The sequence below is a fragment of the Lepus europaeus genome, chromosome 18 (genome assembly GCF_033115175.1).
Source record: "Lepus europaeus isolate LE1 chromosome 18, mLepTim1.pri, whole genome shotgun sequence".
Classification (NCBI taxonomy): domain Eukaryota; kingdom Metazoa; phylum Chordata; class Mammalia; order Lagomorpha; family Leporidae; genus Lepus; species Lepus europaeus.
The window spans coordinates 75,908,108-75,928,875 of NC_084844.1; the positions used below are offsets into that span (position 1 = coordinate 75,908,108).

The 20,768-nt window shown below is 38.9% G+C and overlaps 2 pseudogenes; one reads left to right on the top strand and one right to left on the bottom strand.

The window, feature by feature from the left end:
• LOC133747049 (adenomatous polyposis coli protein 2-like) overlaps positions 1 to 20,768 on the bottom strand; it is an 834,579-nt pseudogene that overhangs the window by 244,375 nt on the left and 569,436 nt on the right.
• On the top strand, positions 86 to 588 carry LOC133776801 (nuclear transcription factor Y subunit beta-like; annotated as a pseudogene).

The following is a 20,768-nucleotide window of genomic DNA, read 5'->3' on the forward strand; positions in this document are numbered from 1 at the left end:
TTGGAATTGAGCAAAGATTAGACACCTTGTTAAAAAGGTGCTCTGAGCACCACTGACACCAAGGTTCTGACAGTATTTCGTGACAATGGACGGTGACAGTTCTACCACAGATGCTTCTCAAGAAGAAATATATCTTCCAATTGCAAATGTGGCTAGGATAATGAAGAACGCCATACCTCAAACAGGAAAGATCGCAACAGATGCCAAAGAATGTGTTCAACGTGTAAGTGAGTTCTTAGCTTTATAGCATCTGAAGCCAGTGAAAGGTGCCATCAAGAGAAACAGAGGACAATCAATGGAGAAGACATTCTCTTTGCCATGTCCACCTTGGGCTTTGACAGTTATGTGGAACCTCTGAAATTGTACCTTCAGAAATTCAGAGAGGCTATGAAAGGAGACAAAGGAATTGGTGGAGCAGTCACAGCTACAGATGGACTAAGAGCAGAGCTTACAGAGGAGGCATTCACTAACCGGTTACCAGCTGGCTTAATAACTGCAGATGGTCAGCAACAAAATGTTATGGTTTATACAACATCATATCAACAGCTTTCTGGTGTTCAACAAATTCAGTTTTCATGATCTGCAGAAATGATGGATGGAAGTGTAGAGAAGCAAGAGTCTGTGATTCTGGAACAGACATCAGAAGAAAATGACGTGAAAAAATGTCTCTTTACACATTAAATAGGTGTAATGTAGTTTCCTGATGCTTAACTAATTGAGGTGTTAATTCTGACTTGAGAATCTTTTTCATGAATGATTTTAAAGAAAAATTTGGAATTTAAAGGTATTAAAATAGTTTTGTTTTGTATGAGAAAAAATAATAAAATCCCTAATAAAGTGAATGACTTTGAGAAATCTATGAGAAAAGTATATTCTTATGATGACATAAACACACCAGTAGCGAAAAGAGGGACATCACCTCATTTCAGGAATCAGAGTAACCGTAAACCTTCACAGGCTAACTATTTATGCTAAAATTTCAGCAGTACCCATTAGATTTTAAGAGTCAGTGCTAAGGTCAAGATGTGAAATTTGTGAATTTTGTAATTTCCCATTGAGTGTTATTAGTTTATCTGCATTCTAATATCTTAGTGTTCATAATGAGTTGTCTAACATTTTAAATTTTCCTCTTTTAGATGAAGAAAGGTCAGATTTAAAACAGAAATATAGTGAACTATTTTAAATAAAAAACACTTTTGGGTAGGCCATTTTAATTTTAGAAGACATCTTGTAATTCCTTTTAAATCATAAACAGAATTAGTTTTTTTAAAAAAAGACAGCAGGCTGACATCAGCAAAAAGGCAGAGTATGAAACTCCAAGTACTTGTCCTCCCATAGAAACACTGAAAGACAAGCAATTAATCAAGCAAACTGTGTCAAAACTCTGAGACACAGTCAAAGATTTGCAAAAGTCTAATGAATATAGAATCAAGAAAAAGAGAACTTGGAAATTCTGTGGCATTTTTGACTTGCCCTTAGCTCACCCTCTACCTTGGCTGTAGCAGTATTCAAGAGGGAAGTTCACACACCCAGCTTGGGATTCTGGTACCTGGATCCAGATAGAGCACAGCAGATCATTTTGTAAGTTGTTGTGCACATCTGCTTGAACCTGTTCAGGGGCAATCTGAAGGAGTAGCCAAAAAGGCATTTCTCTTTGTTTAGGCAACTTAGAAGAAAGCATCAGGCATTACTGGAACATACTGCAAGGCAAACTAAGAGCCCAGGGATGCCTGGGGCAAAAGATTACAAGTGAAACACAAAATAGACCAACCCAATGCCTCGGAGCAAAAACTAGTGAGAGTTTCTTTGGGAAATTAGGACATTCAAAAGGACTCATATACGTGGGAGAAGGCAGAAGGCCATGTGCCTTTCAGAGGAATAGGCATGATCAGAAAGAAACAGAGAAGACAGCTTCCCCAGCAGGAAGGAGTGCAAGCCTGAGCAAATGTTTAAGGACTCTGGCAGCACAGTCTACAAAGACATGGTGCCACTTGGTTTTCCAGTACTAGGGTTTTGTTGTTGTGATTGCTGTTGCTCTTAATAGCTCCTGACATTCAAGAATATCTCTGTTAAACACAAGAAACAATGACCTCAGTCACTACGTATGACAATCAGTAAGTATTTTCAGAAATAGTTTGGGAAGTCACTAACAAATGGACTACTATACTCTTCAACAACTCTGCCCAACACTATAAATGATCAGATCTGTGTGAATACAGGGTCTTCAAGAACTTCATACTATGTGAAGAACTATGGATGGATTTAAACATTTTTGCACTACAATGGAATTACCTTTTAATTCACTTTTTCCAGAAACTTTTCAAGTCCCCCTGTATATAGAAAACATCAGCAATGGGCCCTGCGCCCGCATGGGAAACCAGGAGGAAGCACCTAGCTCCTGACTTCAGATCGGCATGGCGCACCAGCCCCAGAGTGCTGGCTGTGGCAGCCATTTGGGAGGTGAAGCAATGGAAGGAAGAACTTTCTCTCTGTCTCTCTGTCTCTCTCTCTCTCTCTCACTGTCTAACTCTGCCTGTCAAAAAAAAAAAAGAAAGAAAACATGAGCAAACAAAATAAGAATATGTAAATAAATCAATTGAATATGGGATATTCTGCAGTACAGACCATATGTTAGACCACAAAGTAAGTGTCTATATATTTCAGACAAGATTGGGAGCAGCATTCAGGGTGGTATGGGCACAGTCAGTATCAATTTATTTCTTTTTTTTAAAGATTTATTTATTTAAAAGTCAGAGTTACACAAGGAGAGGAGAAGCAGAGAGAGAGAGAGAGTCTTCCACCTGAAGGTTCATTCCCCAATTGGTTGCAATGGCCAGATCCGAAGCCAGGAGCCAGGGGACTCCTCCAGGTCTCCCACGTGTGTGCAGGGGCCCAAGGGCCTGGCACATCCTCCACTGCCTTCCCAGGCCACAGCAGAGAGCTAAATCAGAAGCAGAGGAGCCAGGACTCGAATCGGTGCCCATATGGGATGCAGGCACTCCAGACCACAGCACCGGCCCCCAATATCAATATATTTCAAAGACTGAAATCTTACAAATTATCATTTCTTATCCTGAGAAAATAAGAAATCAATGACAAATGAAAAGTGGAAAATTCTGAAATATAATACAAATATGTCCAGGACAGATAAACAGATAGACAATGGATGGATAGGTGTACAGATGTATACAAAAACAGATACATACACATACACATACACATACAGTGGTTTAAGATTTTAAGGAGCATAAAAATGCTTTAAATGATCCCTGGTTCAACTTTAAAGATTTTTCCGCACCCCCAAGCAAAAACATTACTGAAATGATAAACTTAAACTGTCACATTCAGTTTAAAAAACCAGGATGCAGGACCATCATGATTAAAAGCTAAGGCACAGGCAACACGGATCTAAACACATGCTTGAGGAGAACATTTGGCCTAGCAGTTGAGACATAGGTTGGGATATCTGCATCTCATAAAAAAGTGGTGGGTTTGGGTCCTAGGTCCATTCTCACTTACAATTTTGTGTTGGTGCACACCCTGGGACACAACAGGTGATGGCTGAAGTGGTTATATACTTGCCACCCATGTGGGAGACCTGGATGGAGTTCCTGGTCTCCGGCTTCTGTGGGCATTTTGAGAGTGAACCAGTGGAAAGGGGCTTTCTCTGTCTCTTTCTCTGACTGCCTCTCTAATAAAATTTTAAAAATAGGTTTTCTTCAATTTCCCCAAAATTAAGACAACTAGTAGTTTATATGACAAAATGGAATTAGGAAGAATAAAGGACATAAATGTATATAAAGTGCTTAGTGTAGTATGTAGTACAATGTAAGTCCTCAATAAAGCCATCATTTTTATGAGCATTTTACTCAATATATTTAAAATATTGGTTCCAACGAAAGAATAAAAGTAAAAGACTCAGTCCTGTAGGAACAGAATATATTTACTCCTTAAACACCTAAAATCATTAAACATTTGCACTTCCTTATTCTTAGTAAATAAAAGGCATTATTTCTGATACTTTAATGACCAAAACTTTATTTTGTGCATTACACAAGGATGATGTGCCAAACTTGTGTGTCCTTATATCATCACTTCTGTCAGTGGCCATACTAAACATCAAAAATGACTCAAAGGAAGAGAATGGAAAATGATACAGCAAATTTAATAAAATTGAAATTTAAGACATTAACTCATCAAATTAGTGAGTACATAACATTACACATACACCAGAATAGTACAATAAAATTTATGAGAAAAACTCATTCATAATTCTGTAACTAAATAGAAAAAAAGACTAATTATAAAGACAATTGTAAGTAGAACTACCTAATTTAAATTAGCATCTAATAACAGAAAAGTAAATATTCCTATTATGACTACCATTTCTCCACGTACTCTATGGATCTCAAAACTGTTTTAAATCTCAGGAGAAAGAGAGAGAGAGAAAAAGAGAGAGAAAGGAAGGAAGGGTGGGAGAATTGGTCTTGAATCCGCTGGTTCATTTTCTGGTGTCATTACCCAATGGATAGAAGGTTCTCATTCTCTCTCTCTCTCTCTCTCTCTCTCTCTCTCTCTCTCTCTGCCTCTCCCTCTCTGTTCATAGCCGTGCCTTTCAAATAAACAAATCTTTATATATATATATATATATATATATATATATATATATATATATATTTATTTATAAATTTTTCTCCTTAAGATACACAAAATATATGATGTTGAATCAAAATCAAAGGGATTACTGTTCAGGCTCAGTTTTTTAGGATTTTTTTAAAAAGATTTATTTATTTGAGAGGTAGCATTACAGAGAGAAGAAAAGACAGAGAATGGTATTCCATCTGCTGGTTCCAAAGGCAGGAACCTGAGCTTCCTCAGGGTCTCCCATGTGGGTGCAGGGGTCTGAGCACTTGGGCCATCATCAGTGGCTTTCCCAGCCCATAAGCAGAGAGCTTAGTCAGAAGAAGTGCAGCTGGACATAGACCAGCTCAGCCTACTGCACCAGCCATGAAATTACTGTTTTCAAGGCAGAGTATTCTGCTAAATTCTTTTTATGAGGCCAGTGTTACTCTGACACCAAAACCAAACAAAGACATAACATGAAAAGTAAACTTAGACCAATTTTCCTGATATACACAGAAATAGAAATTCTCAACAAAATGTTAGCAAACTGAGTCCAATGCTACATCAAAAAGATCAGACACAGAATGAAGAACTAACACAATATCATTTCAATAGATGCAGGGAAATCATATGCTATGATTCAGCATTCATTCTTTATAAAAACTCTCAAAAATTAGTTATACAAGGAGAATTTCTCAAAATGATACAGCTACAAGTGTGTATACATATATGCATATGACAAAACAACAAGTATCATACTGAATTCATAAAACTTGAAAGCATTTTCTGTCAGATCTAGAACAAGAATAGGATGGCCAATTTTTACCACTCTTACTTGATATAGTGTTTAAAGTATTAGCATGAGCAATTACAGAATTAAAGAAACAATGAGCTTCACAACCCATAAAAGAGAAAATCAAAATAGCCATGTTTGCAGATGACATGATTCAGTACATGTGCCTCATGTTAAAACTGTTAACCATCAACTGTAATGGTCCTTTAAGTCATTCAACTTCCTTCACAAGAAGAGAATGATAACATGTCTGTCTTGGAGTCAGTTTAGGAAACAAAACTTGGACTCTAAAAAAACATGCTTGGACACAAAAATATTTATGTAGACAGCAGCACAGCATCACCTAAAGTCTGGTATGGCTCACTTTAAAAATTTCATGGTGTCCTGTCACCATGGTAACATGGTGAATGACATCATCCTGCCATTCCAACCGTCACTCTCTTGAGCTGAAAGGTTCAAACTTGAGTGCAGTGGTAACGTGCGTATCGTCATATCCAGAGTGGTCCAAGATGGGAAATCTCAACTGCTGTCCAGCAGGTAGGTTCACACTGACTTTCACAATGATGTTTCTTCCAATGGGCCACTTAACTTTTGCTTAATACACTTTCCTCATGAACTTTCATTTCCCCCATTCCAGGCTGTCTACAGATTTCTAAACGCATTTGTCATTTGTATTACTCAATTTCTACTTTTGATGCTGCTATTAAGTTTGTTGTTTCAAAATATTTCCTAAATTTTGAAAAGTACGTATTCCTAATGTTGAGTTTGTTCACTACTTATTCAGAGAATGAATGAAAGAAACTCACACTACTGTCATCAGGTCAGGTAAAATTAAGACCAAACACATAGACATCACACAAAAAGGAACTTTGAAGCCAATCTCTTCTGTCTGTAGAGTTCACCATCTGAGACCAAGACTGTAAGAACAGTTTGAATCCAAATAATTTTTATCACATTGGAAAGAGGGTGGGATTTCAGGGAGGGTTTCCATGGGGTGAATAAGCACATGAAACCCGTTGTTTGGGGGTTGTCAGGAAAACGGGAAGGAGGGACAGTGCTGTTGGTCACTGGGACAGACATCTGAAGACAGAGAGAAGAGGGTCCTGAATCACAGGTTGTATGGGGCAAGTATGATGGTGGATGAGCCTCACCAGTGGGAGAGGGAACTGTATATGCTGTCCCTGAAGGGTCTAGTGAGAGGAGAAGAGTTCCTAGGGACTGGGTTTTGGTGAGGGAAGTCATGGGCATGAAGGTGGGCACACAGAGTTGGTACAGACACTTTTTATCAGACAGAGATTTTAGACTGCTCAGCCACTTTCTATGAAGGATGAGTATTGGGTTTTTTTGTGACATTAAAAAATACACATGAGACAGGTAAACTATAAAGAAAGACCCATAAGCTCAGTATTCTCAAGCCCAGGTTTCAAAGATCTGATACCCATATCAAGTGTCCATATTGTGTCCTATCATCATGGAAAATTAGAAGAGCAAGCAGAGTCACACAGAAGAGACACAGGAAGAGGGGCTGGCCTTATGTTCTAATGAACCTCCCCAGTATTAACCAGTTCAGTACCGAGAGAGCCACATGAATTCCCTTCAACAATCTGATCACAAATTCCCCATCCCCCAGCACCACAACAATGGAATGGCCCCATTTTGGGTGAATTTCTGTTCAGTGTTCATGCAGCATTGGCCACGGCAGAGAAGTCAATGCTTGGCTCACCCTCACATGGCAGTGTCTCTGGGATGTCCTGAGTTTTGACCCAGCTTTAAAACCAAGTACACCACTGGCCCTGTGGGGACATCTGGCCATGGAGAAGGCTGAGCCAGTAATAGTGTGAAGATGCTGGGCCATGATGGGCATAAGTTTGGGTTTCTCCAGACCCTCAGAGAGGATGTCCTGGAGGAAAGTGTCATATTTTAAGTCAGGAATAGAAACCTGTTAGAAACTTAAAATAGAAACCTATTTTAAGTCAGGAAGGCATCTGAGTCATGATTTCTCTTGTCTCCAGGGCTTTGCCCTAGTAAGACTGTTCCCGAGGAAATCCTGCCCTGGAAGAGGTCAGAAAGCCACTTAGAGTTCTTAGTCCAGGGTTCTAGTGGAGATATTCATGGTCCTCTATCCTTTAGGGAACCAATGATGAGATTGTCCTAGATCCATGATTTGTCAGTGTTATGAATGTGGACAACTCACAGACAATGCCTAATTTTCAATTTGCTTCATAGTAAATCACATGAAAGGGGCTCTGATCTGCCTATAGCTTGGGGCTATGTGAGGAACATAAGATTGACCGAGATTGTCCATGAGCTGTAAAGCTTCCTACATATCAAAAGGAAGGAGAATAATTTCTATCCTCTCCTCTGTGGTCAGTTATCCTCCCTGCATTCGATCACTACCAGGTGGTCAGCTTGTGCTTCCAGGCATGTGAAAATTGAAGAATTTCAGACAATCAGGCTTGATGTAGATTCATTTGTTCTTAATCACTTGAGCTCAAACACAACACAACACGGGCCATATAAATATTTCCACATCTCAAAACAGGGAACTTAGACACATGCTGGTTGTGGGGTGGAGTGGGGGGGTGGGAGGACTCTGCAACTTTTCAGGTACAAGCAGCTTCTCTCTAAGATCTGAATCATCAAGCACAAGTCCCTGTTCTCTCATCTCAACAAAGGTATTTAGCTACACTAGCAAACTGTTGGTAGGAAATGTTCATCAAAGTGTAAGATCTGCCTAACATCCAACTGTGATTTAGAAGATGGTTCTGCATGATTGAATGTGAAAACTGGGATGAAAATTAGGAACTGCAATGATTAAACACTTCTCTGTGGTCTCCCACCATTGGGATGTCAACAGCTGTCTTTATTGTCATACTGTTCCAGGATCTTGTCTAAAGTGTTTTAGACGAAAAGGAAGTCGAAGGTCAAGAACATCGACTGCCCATTCCATACAGAAGGTCAGAAAAATCCATGTCTTGCCAAAGAACACTGTATCCCCAACAATGGAGTCAGTTGAAGGTACTGTGCAAATTCAATCAGTAAGCTCATTCAACAATCAGGATTCCACTTTATTCAGGGTCTCATAGTTAAGACAAATCTCTTAAAAGCAATGCTATCTGTGTCTTTCATTCCATGTTTGCAACATTAAAATTGGTCAACACAATCAGCATGGTGACCACTACAGTGGAAAGACATGTTAACGCTAAACTTGGGGTCACTGTTAGTAGTAACATCTCAGTCAACTGTTCACATGTTTGCCTGATTGTGCACTACGGTCTGAAATGGACACTTCACTGAGAATGCCACCAGATTTCATACTAATATTAAGTCATAATATTAACAGTTGCAGATAAAATATGAAACCTGAACAGAAAGTTTTCACACTTGACTCCCACTTTCCTTTTTCTTATGACAGTTCCATTAGTAAGGTACATTTTTAATGGAGACTGAACCAATAAAGAAATGTTACTTTTTAATGAAAACTTTTATTTAATAAATATAAGTTTGAAAGTACAACTTTTGGATTATAGTGGTTTTCCCCCCATAAGAACCTTCCTACCCACAAACCATCCCATCTCCTACTACTTCTTCCATCCCATTCTTCATTAAGATTCATTTTTAATTATTTTTATATACAGCAGATCAACTTAGTATATACTAAGTAAAGATTTCAACAGTTTGCACCCACACAGACACACAAAATATGAAGTACTTTTTGAAGACTAGTTTTGCCATTAATTCTCATAATACAACTCATTAAGGACAGAGATCCTACATAGGGAGTAAGTGCACAGTGACTCCTGTTATTAGCAGTTGACACTAATATTCATTATGTCAGTAATCACCCGAGGCTCTTGTCATGAGCAGCCAAGCTATGGAAGCCTCTTGAATTCACAAACTCTGACCTTATTTAGACAAGACCATAATCAATGTGGAAATTCTCTCCTCCCTTCAGGGAAAGATACCTCCTTCTTTGATGGCCCATTCTTTCTGCTGGGATCTCACTCACAGAGATCTTTCATTTAGGTCATTTTTTTTTTTTTGCCACAGTGTCTTGGCTTTCCATGCCTGAAATACTCTCATGGGCATTTTAGCCAGATTCGAATGCCGTAAGGGCTGATTCTGAGTCCAGAGAGCTGTTTAGGACAACTGCCATTCTATGAGTCTGCTGTGCATCTTGCTTCCTATGTTGGGTCATTCTCTCCTTTTTAATTATATCAATTATTATTAGCACTTGGTCTTCTTTATGTGATCCATTTGACACTTAATAATACTATCTTTATGAACAGTTATGAACTTAATTGATCACTTTACTAATAAAATAGCATTGGTACATGCCAAAATAATGGTATTTGGAGCCCCATGGCAAGTTTCTAGCTCTACCATTAGGGGTAAGACTGAGTGAGTGTGTGCGGAACTGTATATTTCCTCCCTCTCTTATTCCCACTCTTATTTTTAACAGGGATTAATTTTCAGTTAAACACCTAAGAATAACTGTGTTAATTAAAGAGTTCAACCAATGGTATCAAGTAGAACAAGAAAATACTAAAAATAAAATACTAAGCTGTTCCTCAAGAGTCAGGACAAAGGCTGATCAAGTCATTGTTTCTCATAGTGTCCACTTCACTTCTACAGGTTTCATTTCAAGTACCCAGTTAGCTGTCACAGATCAGGGAGAATATATGAAATTTATCCCTTTGGTACTGGCTAATTTCACTCAGCATGATGTTTTCCAGATTCCTCCATTTTGTTGCTAATGACCATACTTCATTTTAACTGCTGTGTAGTATTCTATAGAGTACATATCCCATAATTCTTTATCCAGTCTTCTGTTGATGGACATTTTGGTTGATTCCATGTCTTAGCTATTGTGAATTGAGCTGCAACAAACACTTAGGGGAAGATAGCTCTTTTATTTGTCAATTTAATTTCCTTTGTGTAAATTCCAAGGAGTAGTATGGCTGGATCATCTGGTAGGGCTATATTCAGGTTTCTGAGGAATCTCCAGACAGACTTCCATAGTAACTTTACCAGCTTGCATTCCCACTAACAGTGGATAAGTGTGCCTTTTCTCCCACATCCTCACCAGCATCTGTTGTTAGTTGATTTCTGTATGTAAGCCATTCTAACTAGAATGAGGTGAAACTTCATTGTGGTGCTGATTTGCATTTCTTTTTTTTTTAAATTTCATTTAATGAATATAAATTTCCAGTGTACAGCTTATGGATTACAATGGCCTCCCCCTCCCATAACTTCCCTCCCACCTGCAACCCTCCCCTCTCCCCTTCCATTTGCATCAAGATTCATTTTCAATTCTCTTTATATACAGAAGATCAATTTAGTATAAAGATTTCAACAGTTTGCACCCACATAGAAACACAAAGTGAAACATACTGTTTGAGTACTAGTTATAGCATTAAATCAAAATGTACAGCACATTAAGGACAGAGATCCCACATGAGGAGCAAGCGCACAGTGGCTCCTGTTGTTGACCCAACAAATTGACACTCTAGTTTATGGCGCCAGTAACCACCCTAGGCTGTCATCATGAGTTGCCAAGGCTATGGAAGCCTTCCAAGTTTGCCGACTCTGATCATATTTAGACAAGGTCATAAAAGACAGAGTGAGGATAGTAACCAATGATCCTAAGAGTGGCATTTACCAGGTTTGAACAATTATACAGCATTAAGTGGGGAAGAGGACCATCAGTACACACAGGTTGGGAGTAGAGCCATTGGTGGTAGAGGTTATGATTACAAAGGAATGAGGCCCAAGTGTGCTAGACAGGGTCTAGAACAAAGGACAGAGTCATTATTAGAGGAGCTAAGAAAGGTGCTGTCTAAGCTACAATTAAGTTTTCTGATTGAGAGGCAAATAGAACCTGATAGAAGGGGCTTGATAATAATCTGGTGGGCTTTAGGCCTTGTAAGTTAAGAGGCCCAGACCTATCTATCTCTTCACATGGGGTATATCCTAAGGGAGGTGTGAACCTCCTAGGGGAAGGCACTCTGTTGACTTTCATTACTTGGCTGGTCTGGGAGGAGAGCTGGCCAGGTAAAGGCAGGTGGCATCTCTAACAAGAAATTTACAGTTCTGCCTGCAATGTTGCTGACCCTACTTGACCATCCCCTCAGCTGCAGTGGTCACTTTGGAAGTTGGGCTGAGTGAAGGGCTTTTCAGCTTAGAGCCAATAAGATCTGTGGCTCTGACCTGGGCATCCTTCGACTCCAGGGCAGATCCATTTCCAGTGATCCAACTCTTGGCAGAGCTGCCAGGGCTCTTCACAAGCTGACTTCTGCTGAAGCCCAGGCTTACCACATTGAAAGCCACTGCAGTGGACTGGCCAGTTGGGTCTCCTTGAGGGCAGATCACTGTACAGATCAGCCATTAATAGGCCTGCCACCCATTGCTTCTGATGCCTAGCTTTCTTTTCCTCATGGTTTGTGTTAAAGCAGACCAGAGGATGCAAGTCAAGGGAGTGCCCGTATCCCATCTCTAATCTTCGGTGGCCTGAACTACAAGTCTATAGTCACAGGCATGTTCTGTAGTAGTTTTTCTAAGGTAGACAATGCCCATGAGGAAAATTATGTTCTCACTTGAAAACTTTCTTTCCCTTTGGTCTGAAAGGGAGGTTTTTTCTACTTACTGTATACTTCGCTGATGGCGAAGTGAATCTAGCTATGAGATTATTATTTAAGTTCTTATTTTGGCTATGCTATTACAGAAAAATGTTAGCCATCTCTTTTATAAGGTCTAAAGATTAAATTGTGCGTCCTACAGATTCCTTCATAATAGAATTAGTTTCCTACCTTGAAGAGAATAGAGAAATGAAAGAACAAGTTGGGCTTAGAATAGAGAAATGAGGGAGCAAGTCCTAGATCGCTTGCTGACAATAGCAATATCACATGAATACTTAGCAAACCGTTTCAACCATTAGATAACAACTTAAGAAAACATTTACCAGAAGGTCCAATGCCTTCTATAAATTTTAAGAATCATGTATTTGAAAACACCTCTTAAATATCTAACATGGTGTAGTTTGTTTAACCAGTAAACTTAAGCACAACCATATGAAATGTTTTTAGTTTCTTTCTACCAACAAGTTTAAAACATATGATACACAGATTCAGGTCCCACAAATTAAAATGTATCTTTGATTGATTTTAGCAGCTTAAATTTATGGACAATCTTATCTATAAGCCATTTAAAATAAAACTCTTAATAAAATTTCCTATGTGGACATACAATATGTACACACATATAACATAGCATAATAGACCAATATAGCAATTTTAATAATAGCTTTTAAAATCTTTAACGCTTTTTGTAGATTGCCAATTGATTTGAATTGCTTTTGTTTTTAGATTACTTTAACACATTGCTTTAACAGAACATCAGAGTTTAATTCTATGTCAAAGAGAAATTGAGCTTCCTGTGATCTTTTGCTGTGAGGTTTCCTTCCTTCACCTTCTTTCATATTGGTTACCATGTTTCTGTGTTTCTGTGTGTAAGACATCTTTAAGCATCTTTTACAGGGCAGGATGAGTGGCAACAAATTCTTTCAGTTTCTGTTTGCTATGAAAAGTCTTAATTTCACCTTCATTCACAAATGAGAGCTTTGCAGGATATAATATTCTGGGCTGGCAGTTTTTCTCTCTTAGTACCTGGGCTATATCTCACCATTCCCTTCTAGCTTGTAGGGTTTCTGATGAGAAGTCAGCTGTGAGTCTAATTGGAGATCCTCTGAGAGTAATCTGACGTTTCTCTCTTGCACCTTTTAGAATCTTTTCTTTATGTTTCACTGTGGTGAGTTTGATTACAATGTGTCGTGGTGAGGATCCCTTTTGGTCATGTTTATTAGGGGTTCTATAAGCTTCCTGTACTAAGATGCCTCTGTCCTTCTCCAAACCTGGGAAATTTTCTGCTAGTATCTCACTGAAAATGCCTTCTAATCCTTTCTTTCTCTCCATGCCTTCAGGAACTCCTAGAACCCGAATATTAGGTTTTTTAATAGTATCCTGTAGATTCCCGACAATATTTTTTAGATTTCTAATTTCTTCTTCTTTTCTTTGGTTTGCCTGTTTCCTTTCCTGTTCTCTGTCTTCTAAGTCTGATATTCTCTCTTCTGCTTTGCCCATTCTGTTTTTAAGGCTCTCTAATGTGTTTGTCATTTGATCTATTGAGTTCTTCATTTCATTGTGGTTTTTTGTCACTATCACAGTTTCATGTTCTACTAGTTGTTTCATTTCATTTTGATTCCTCCTTAATATTTCATTTTCATTAGAGATATTTTCTATCTTGTCCATTAAGGATTTCTGTAGTTCAAGAATTTGTTTTTGAGAACTTCTTAATGTTCTTATCAATTTTTTGAGATCCGCTTCTTGCATTTCTTCTATCTCATCATCTTCATAATCTTGAATTGGGGTGTCTTTTTCATTTGGGGGCGTCATAGTGTCTTCCTTGTTCTTGTTACCTCGGTTTTTGCGTTTGTTGTATGGCATGTTGGAGATATTTGGTTTCTTCACTGTGGTGATTTTTCTTGTTACACTATGGCTCTATATTAAGTGGACTGTCTGCTTTCGCTGGAGCCTTAGAGGCTTGAGATAAGTATGGACTGAGAGCTCTGTTTGGTTCCTCAGGGTTGAGGGTGTGTCAAAGATGACACTCCCAGGTTAGGCGTGGTAAATCTCTCTCTCTCTTTTTTTTTTTGATTCAAAAAGGAAGCAATTCCGCACAGCTGAATGGAATTGGAGGTAGTTAGCAGGCAAATGATATACCCACAGGAGCCAGAGATTGGAAGCTCTTTCCCAAGGACCACACAGGGAATCTCTGCTGCCCTCGGTGTGGGCTCCAATTCTCCTGCAGTCTCTCACTGGATTGCCAAGTTAGATCCTAATCTGCTGTTATTTTACCCCTCCCCCCAGAGTCAGGTTTTTCTGCTAGGCTCAGGGCCCTTGCAGACCTGAGGTCGCCCTGCTTATGACGTATGTCCAAAATGGCGCCTGCTCTGTCTTGCTCGCCTTTGAGGGGTGAGCGGAGAGAGAGAAACTCGTGTCCGTATCGGTCACTTTTTTTTTTTTCCTCTCTCTCTTCTAGTTAGCCTGGTGAACTTTTCCCCACGGAGTTTCAAGCCTCGTTCCCTCTAGCCTCCTCTTTCTGCTTGCCCGCTGGTGTCTCAGGCTATTGAGGTTCGGCTCACCTCGCGTTCCAGCGCTGGTGCGTTGAGTCTGCCGCTGGTGTCCCGAACTTGGGCTTCCACGCTCTCCATGCAGGTCCACTGTGAATCACTAGTTCTGGAAGAGTTTCCTGTGCTGTTTCTTCCCCTACTCTTCCTTGACCCTGCAGTATCTCCACTTTTATTAACCTGTGTGTCTTGCTGAACTATCAATGTGCTCCCTTCCTATTCCGCCATCTTGCCGCTCTGTCGCTGATTTGCATTTCTCTGATGGCTAGTGATGCTGAACATTTTTCATGTGCCTGTTGGCTGTTTGGATTTCCTCTTTTCCTCCTCCAATCCGAAAATCCATAATGCTCTGAAATCTGAAATTTCTTGAGTGACCTCAGAGCATTTGGGATTTGGCGTTTTAGAATTAAGGGTGTTAAACCTGTACTTAGCTTGGGGGAAAAGGGAAGCCTATCTTCCAAAATGTCAGGGAAATATAAGAAACAACAAAGGTCCCTTAAAAACATTTAAAAACTGCTAGCCATAGGGATCTAGGATCTGTAAATCATGAAAAAGAAAATACTTTGATGGAGCGTTTGACATCTTTGTGTGTGTGTGTGTAATTATACAAATCCCCATTTTATTGGAACAGTCCTTGGTTTTCAAGCCTCTAATATTTTTCTTCTTATGCATATTATAGGAAAGGACTATTACATACAAAGTTTTAGATTTTTCTTGATCCAACATTTTGTCATTGGGACTTGATGGAGCTTTGCAAAGGCAATATATTTTCGTTGCATGTGATACCTCCTCCTGTTTGTTAGTAGAAAAGCCACTGGAGGAATTTTATCAAGTTGGCTGTCACCTGGGGTGTTGTGACAGGATTGATCATGTGGGAATTAGGACAAGTTCTTTTTTCTGATAATTTTCTGGAAAAGAATCCAAAGACAGCTGATATTGTCCTTGATTAATCTGTTGAAAAAGATAAATCTTTAGGGTGTTTTAGACAACTAAAAAAGGACCTTGGGACTATAATGAGAATGGTTTTCTAGAGTAATTTATATTGAAATCAGCCATGAACAAACAGACAATGGGAATCTCCAGTTCAGTGAAGGAATTAAAATACAAGGGATGAGACGGTGAATATGAGGTTGAAGAGTGTTTCATAAAAACAGGGATAACATGCAAGCTTGTACCATAAAAACTAGCCATTCCTTAGGGTGTTGTGTTGGTCTTCCTGATTTTTCCTACTATATGGGAGTCTATCTTGGGAATAGACTACTATGTGGCCCCGATAATTTGATGTGAATTGGGTAATCCCACTACATTTTTCAGGGTCTATAAAATAAGACAACTCTTATTTCTCAAATAAAAAGGAATCTCCTCCTTAGAAAGGTCCTAAGTTTCTACTCTGGATATTTATTACCGAGTACTCTTTATTCTACTGCTTTGTATTCTCTCAAATCCATCTCTCTCTCCCAAGTGCCAACCATTACAACCTTTGTTTAGACTTTCATCATTTTTCATGTGGACTTCCTGCCAGCCGCAGTCCAAGTTGCTGCCAGAATGATTTTACTAACTGGAAAGCTTTTTATTTTCCTGTTTAAAACCCTGCAATGACATTCTCTGACATTTAGGTAAAATTAAATTCCTTGACATCTCACGGAAGACCTTTATAATCTGGATCTTGCTTGTCTCTCCATACTTATCTGTCATTACTCCATTTTCTAGCCAAGCTGAACTATTTACTTTTTCCTAACTTCTTATGATTTTTGTGCCTTCATTTCTCTTTTCCCCTTTCCTTAGAATGTTCCCTTCCTGATTTCCCCATTCTCTCCTTCCTTTCTCCTAATCTTTTTAATTGGTCAGGTGCCAATTCTAGGAACTCCCCTAATTACCTCTCCATCCTCTGAGTGCCCAATCACATGTGTTGGAATCTTGAATTACTGGTCTGTCCTTTCTGTTAGACCAGCAACCCCGTGAGGATGCAGAACACTGCTTACTTCCTTTATATCTGTGGTTCTTAGCATGATGTCTAGCATGTAGTAGGTATTCCATAACTATTTCTTGGGCAAATCTCTTTTAAAAAATAAAAAGGTCACCTTCTGTAATGCTGTCTGTGACCTTGTAGGGATAGTTCCACAAAAACCTTTGAAGCCATCTTGTTTCTTTGTAAATTAGGCACAGATAATACTATTTTCCTGTACTTATCTAGCTATTCTGATGAATTAAAGTTACTGCTTATTTCATCTCTGAAAGATGGAAATTTCCTACTTCTATCCTGGTAGAATTAGTAGCCAAAGCAGAGAGGTTTGTTGAAGTTCTATTCTTTTATAATCATTATCTGTAGCTGGAACATTTGTGATGTGTCAGACTCTGGACCAGATGCTGAGTATTAGAAATAAGAAGGCATAAGTCCTCAGCATCTAAGAAATGATAGTTTTACAGTTTTTCCTTAGCGTTTCTGAGTCATTATGTGAATGTATTAAAGATGTAATGTTAGTCAGTTTGGAGGTCTGAGAAGATTAGTCCATGGGTGCATACTCAGTGGGTCCTATACTAACACCGTATCTTTAGATATGAATTGTGGCTTGATCTGTTTGAATGAAACCAGCCACAAATGGACTACTTCTCTAGCAATGAAGACATAGTAGGAGCTGGGATTTGTGGGAGACACTACTTTACAGATTGTTTGCCAGTATGCAGTTTGAAATACTTCAAGTGATTTTGTCAGTTTAAGCCCAAAGAATACTTCCTTTCTTTTCTGAGGTGGTTGACAATGTACTGTAAGATAGTAGAGTAATTCTTTAGGAATAAAAGAATATGTCTGAGTTACAGACATGCATAAAACTTCATGCTATGGTAGATTCATCCTTAGATGTGGTGCTTTTGATTAAATGTTTGGTACTGTCTTTTCCCTCTCTGTTCATTTTTAGTTTATAAGTGGTTGTTTTATTCCTTTCCACATTGCTGCATCTTTGTACCAGCAGAACTCACTGTGCCTCACTGATGAGAATGGAAGGAAATAGCGTTAATCACATTCCAGGGTGTGCAGTGCTGTCAGTTACTCTTCTTTGTTTTACAGAGATGAGCAAAATCAGTCCATCATCGTTAAGTGGAGAGTCTGAGGCAGGAAAAACAGTCTCAGCTAAGTATGCCATGCGATAGTTTGCAACTGTGAATGACTGCCAGTGAGGCCAGTGTTGAAGAAAAGGTCCTAGCCTCTATCCCCATCATGGAGGTGAGAAAGCAGCATGCCCAGCCTTCTTACTGCATTCGCTTGTTAACAAACAGTTAAAAAAACTGGAGGATACAGCACATGTCAGAAAGTCTGCAGTCTCTCAGGCGCTAAAACTGGGGAAATGCTTTTTTATGTTTTGGGAAAAATGAAAATTCAGTAAAATAGATACTTTGAGTAAAGCCCTACCAGAGGAAAATCTGTTATTCCCAACTCTGCATTCTTCACGTACCAACTGAATTGTTGCAGGCAATAGTACTCCATTTTCTGAAGTTTCTGTCTCCTAGTTAGTAGCCTTATATCCATTGTTCCTGGTATCATGAGTGCTTGTTGCTTATTTCTCATCAGTCCTGAGCCTATATTTATGCTCCCTTCAAAACATAGATTCACTGTGCCCAAGCATGAACAAGCTCCATATTCCTTTGCCCACATTTCATTTTCTGTGCTTAGTCCAACTTGTTTATTGTAAATTTGAGATTTCTCTAGATGTGAACTATAAACTTAACCTATGGTCTTTAGAAATATTTTTATTTCTGTTTTTGCCAACCACATCACACAACTGTATGTTAGCAGAAAAAAAATGAAAAAATTCAAGAACTTTTTAAGTTCCTGAGAGGGAGAGAACTTCATGGATGTACTTTCAAAAGTTGAATACATATGCAAAGTAGAAATGCCTATGCCAAATGAAATGGAAGCAGTTGTGTGAAAATCTGAGGATGGGAAGATTTGTAACTAGAGGACTATTTATCTAATAATATGACTTTACAAATATGATAGTTTTATAGGAAATCCCATTAAATAGAGAAGATACGTTTAATTAGATGTCAAGAAATCAGTTTGGGCATGAAAAAACAAAAATTTTTGTTAAAAATTCAGATGAGTATTTTTTATTCTTGTCTTTTTTTCCTTTGTCCAGCTTTATTTGTCACCCAAAACACAGATGGAGGTAAAACTGGCCTGGTGCACCTGTGATACAAATGGGTTTTGCAATAATCTATCCAGAGGTAATTGTGCCTGATTTGCAGTGCTGTGTGTGACACTTCAAAACAGAGTGCTGTGACCCCTTGTCTGCAGGGCTGTCCTTTACAGCAAGATGGAGATTCTTGGGATAAAAAGACAGGATAGATGGGGGAACTTGAGAGACTTTCTAGGCTGAGCATGCTATAGAAAGAAAACTAGAAACATTTCCTGAAATGGCATGGATATGAAGGAACAGACGGTTGTGGTGAAAGACAGTAGTGAAGATTTTTAAGCAAATTATTAAGATTTTTAAAAAAATTAAATTACAGATATAGTAGTGCATACCCCTGTTGTTAATTATTGAAGCAATTTTTGGTTTGGGGTCAGAAAATAACAGGACTTTGTCTCCTACAATTGTTTGTACTGTTTTGGTTATAACATCGTATTCTTGATATTTAGCACCAGGTCAGCCATTCTACTCCCTAATATTAGAAAATCCCAAAAGCCTAATTACAGTGGCATTAGGGAATCTCATCTCATCCTGGTCTGGACCATATAAAGGATTTGAAGTTGTTTTGAGGATAACTTAGGTCAGGAATGAATCTTCCAGAATATGTCAAAAGTCATGAGAAATGTTTTATGGCCTCTTTGAAAAAACAGCTTCATTGGTTTTTTTCTTTTTAAAAATTTTATTTATTTAATTTGTTCAAACACAGAGAGATCCTAAGTAGCATCTTAATCACTATGCCAAATGCAGATTTGAACTGTGTTAGTAGGACTGATATTAAAAATTTGGAATGGCCACAGATACTTCTTTACTACTTTTTATTATGCAGTTATGAGGAATTTAATATGCTTGCTAGGATAAACAGAAAAAGATAAAGGGAACAATTATGCCTAGCTTCTTCTTTTCATATTATCATATAATCCACATATAGAAATTTGAATTAAGAAAAATTTGTTGAAGAGTTTGAAAACTGATTTTCAACAACTATAAAAGGGGACATCTCAATTTGAAAGACTGAAGTGGAAGATTGGCCAAACAATGATGACAAAAAATATAGTTCCTAGAAGAAAACAGAGGTAGAACATTGAGTATGTAGCTTAGAAAACGGGTAGCTTTAAACCTCCCTCAAGACCATCTGCATATCAGAGCCTTTTGCTAGAGTGTCTGAGTCTCCAGCAATCTGCTGAAACTCTCATTGCATGGTGAGCATCCTACCCAGTTAATGAGAGAATCTGGCCATCAGGGGAATTTGCATATTATCTTTTAGCGAGGGAGCTTCTCCCCCTCAACATAGGCTCTTTTTGCAAAATATGAATGATGAATGAAAAGTTATTATTTTTGCTCTATTTTCACCAGGTTTTCTTTTTCTCCTGAAAATTTCCATCATGAGATGGGGATAGAGAAGGTTCTTAGGGCATAGTGGATTATAGTAGTTTCTTTTTGTCTTCAATAACCACAGTTGAAGATTTTCAACCCCATTTAGTAAAGAAGAGTAACCCATGCAACATTTCATTGAAATCAGCAGTAAGATCAAGGTCACAAAGCATCCTTCTTTTAGCAGTTTCTTACTGTTTGATGAAAAATAGCATTTGGGAGTCTGTTGTGAATTTAGCATTTATAAAGCAGAAGTGACGATTAGGGAGAAGAGACAAAAGAGATAACTTTCTTTCTATATCAGTTTCATGGCTTAGAATAATGATTTTTGCTGGCGCCGTGGCTTAACAGGCTAATCCTCCGCCTTGTGGCGCCGGCACACCGGGTTCTAGTCCCGGTCGGGGCACTGATCCTGTCCCGGTTGCCCCTCTTCCAGGCCAGCTCTCTGCTGTGGCCAGGGAGTGTATCGGAGGATGGCCCAAGTCCTTGGGCCCTGCACCCCATGGGAGACCAGGAGAAGCACCTGGCTCCTGCCATCAGATCAGCGCGGTGCGCCAGCCGCAGCACGCCTACCGCGGCGGCCATTGGAGGGTGAACCAACGGCAAAAGG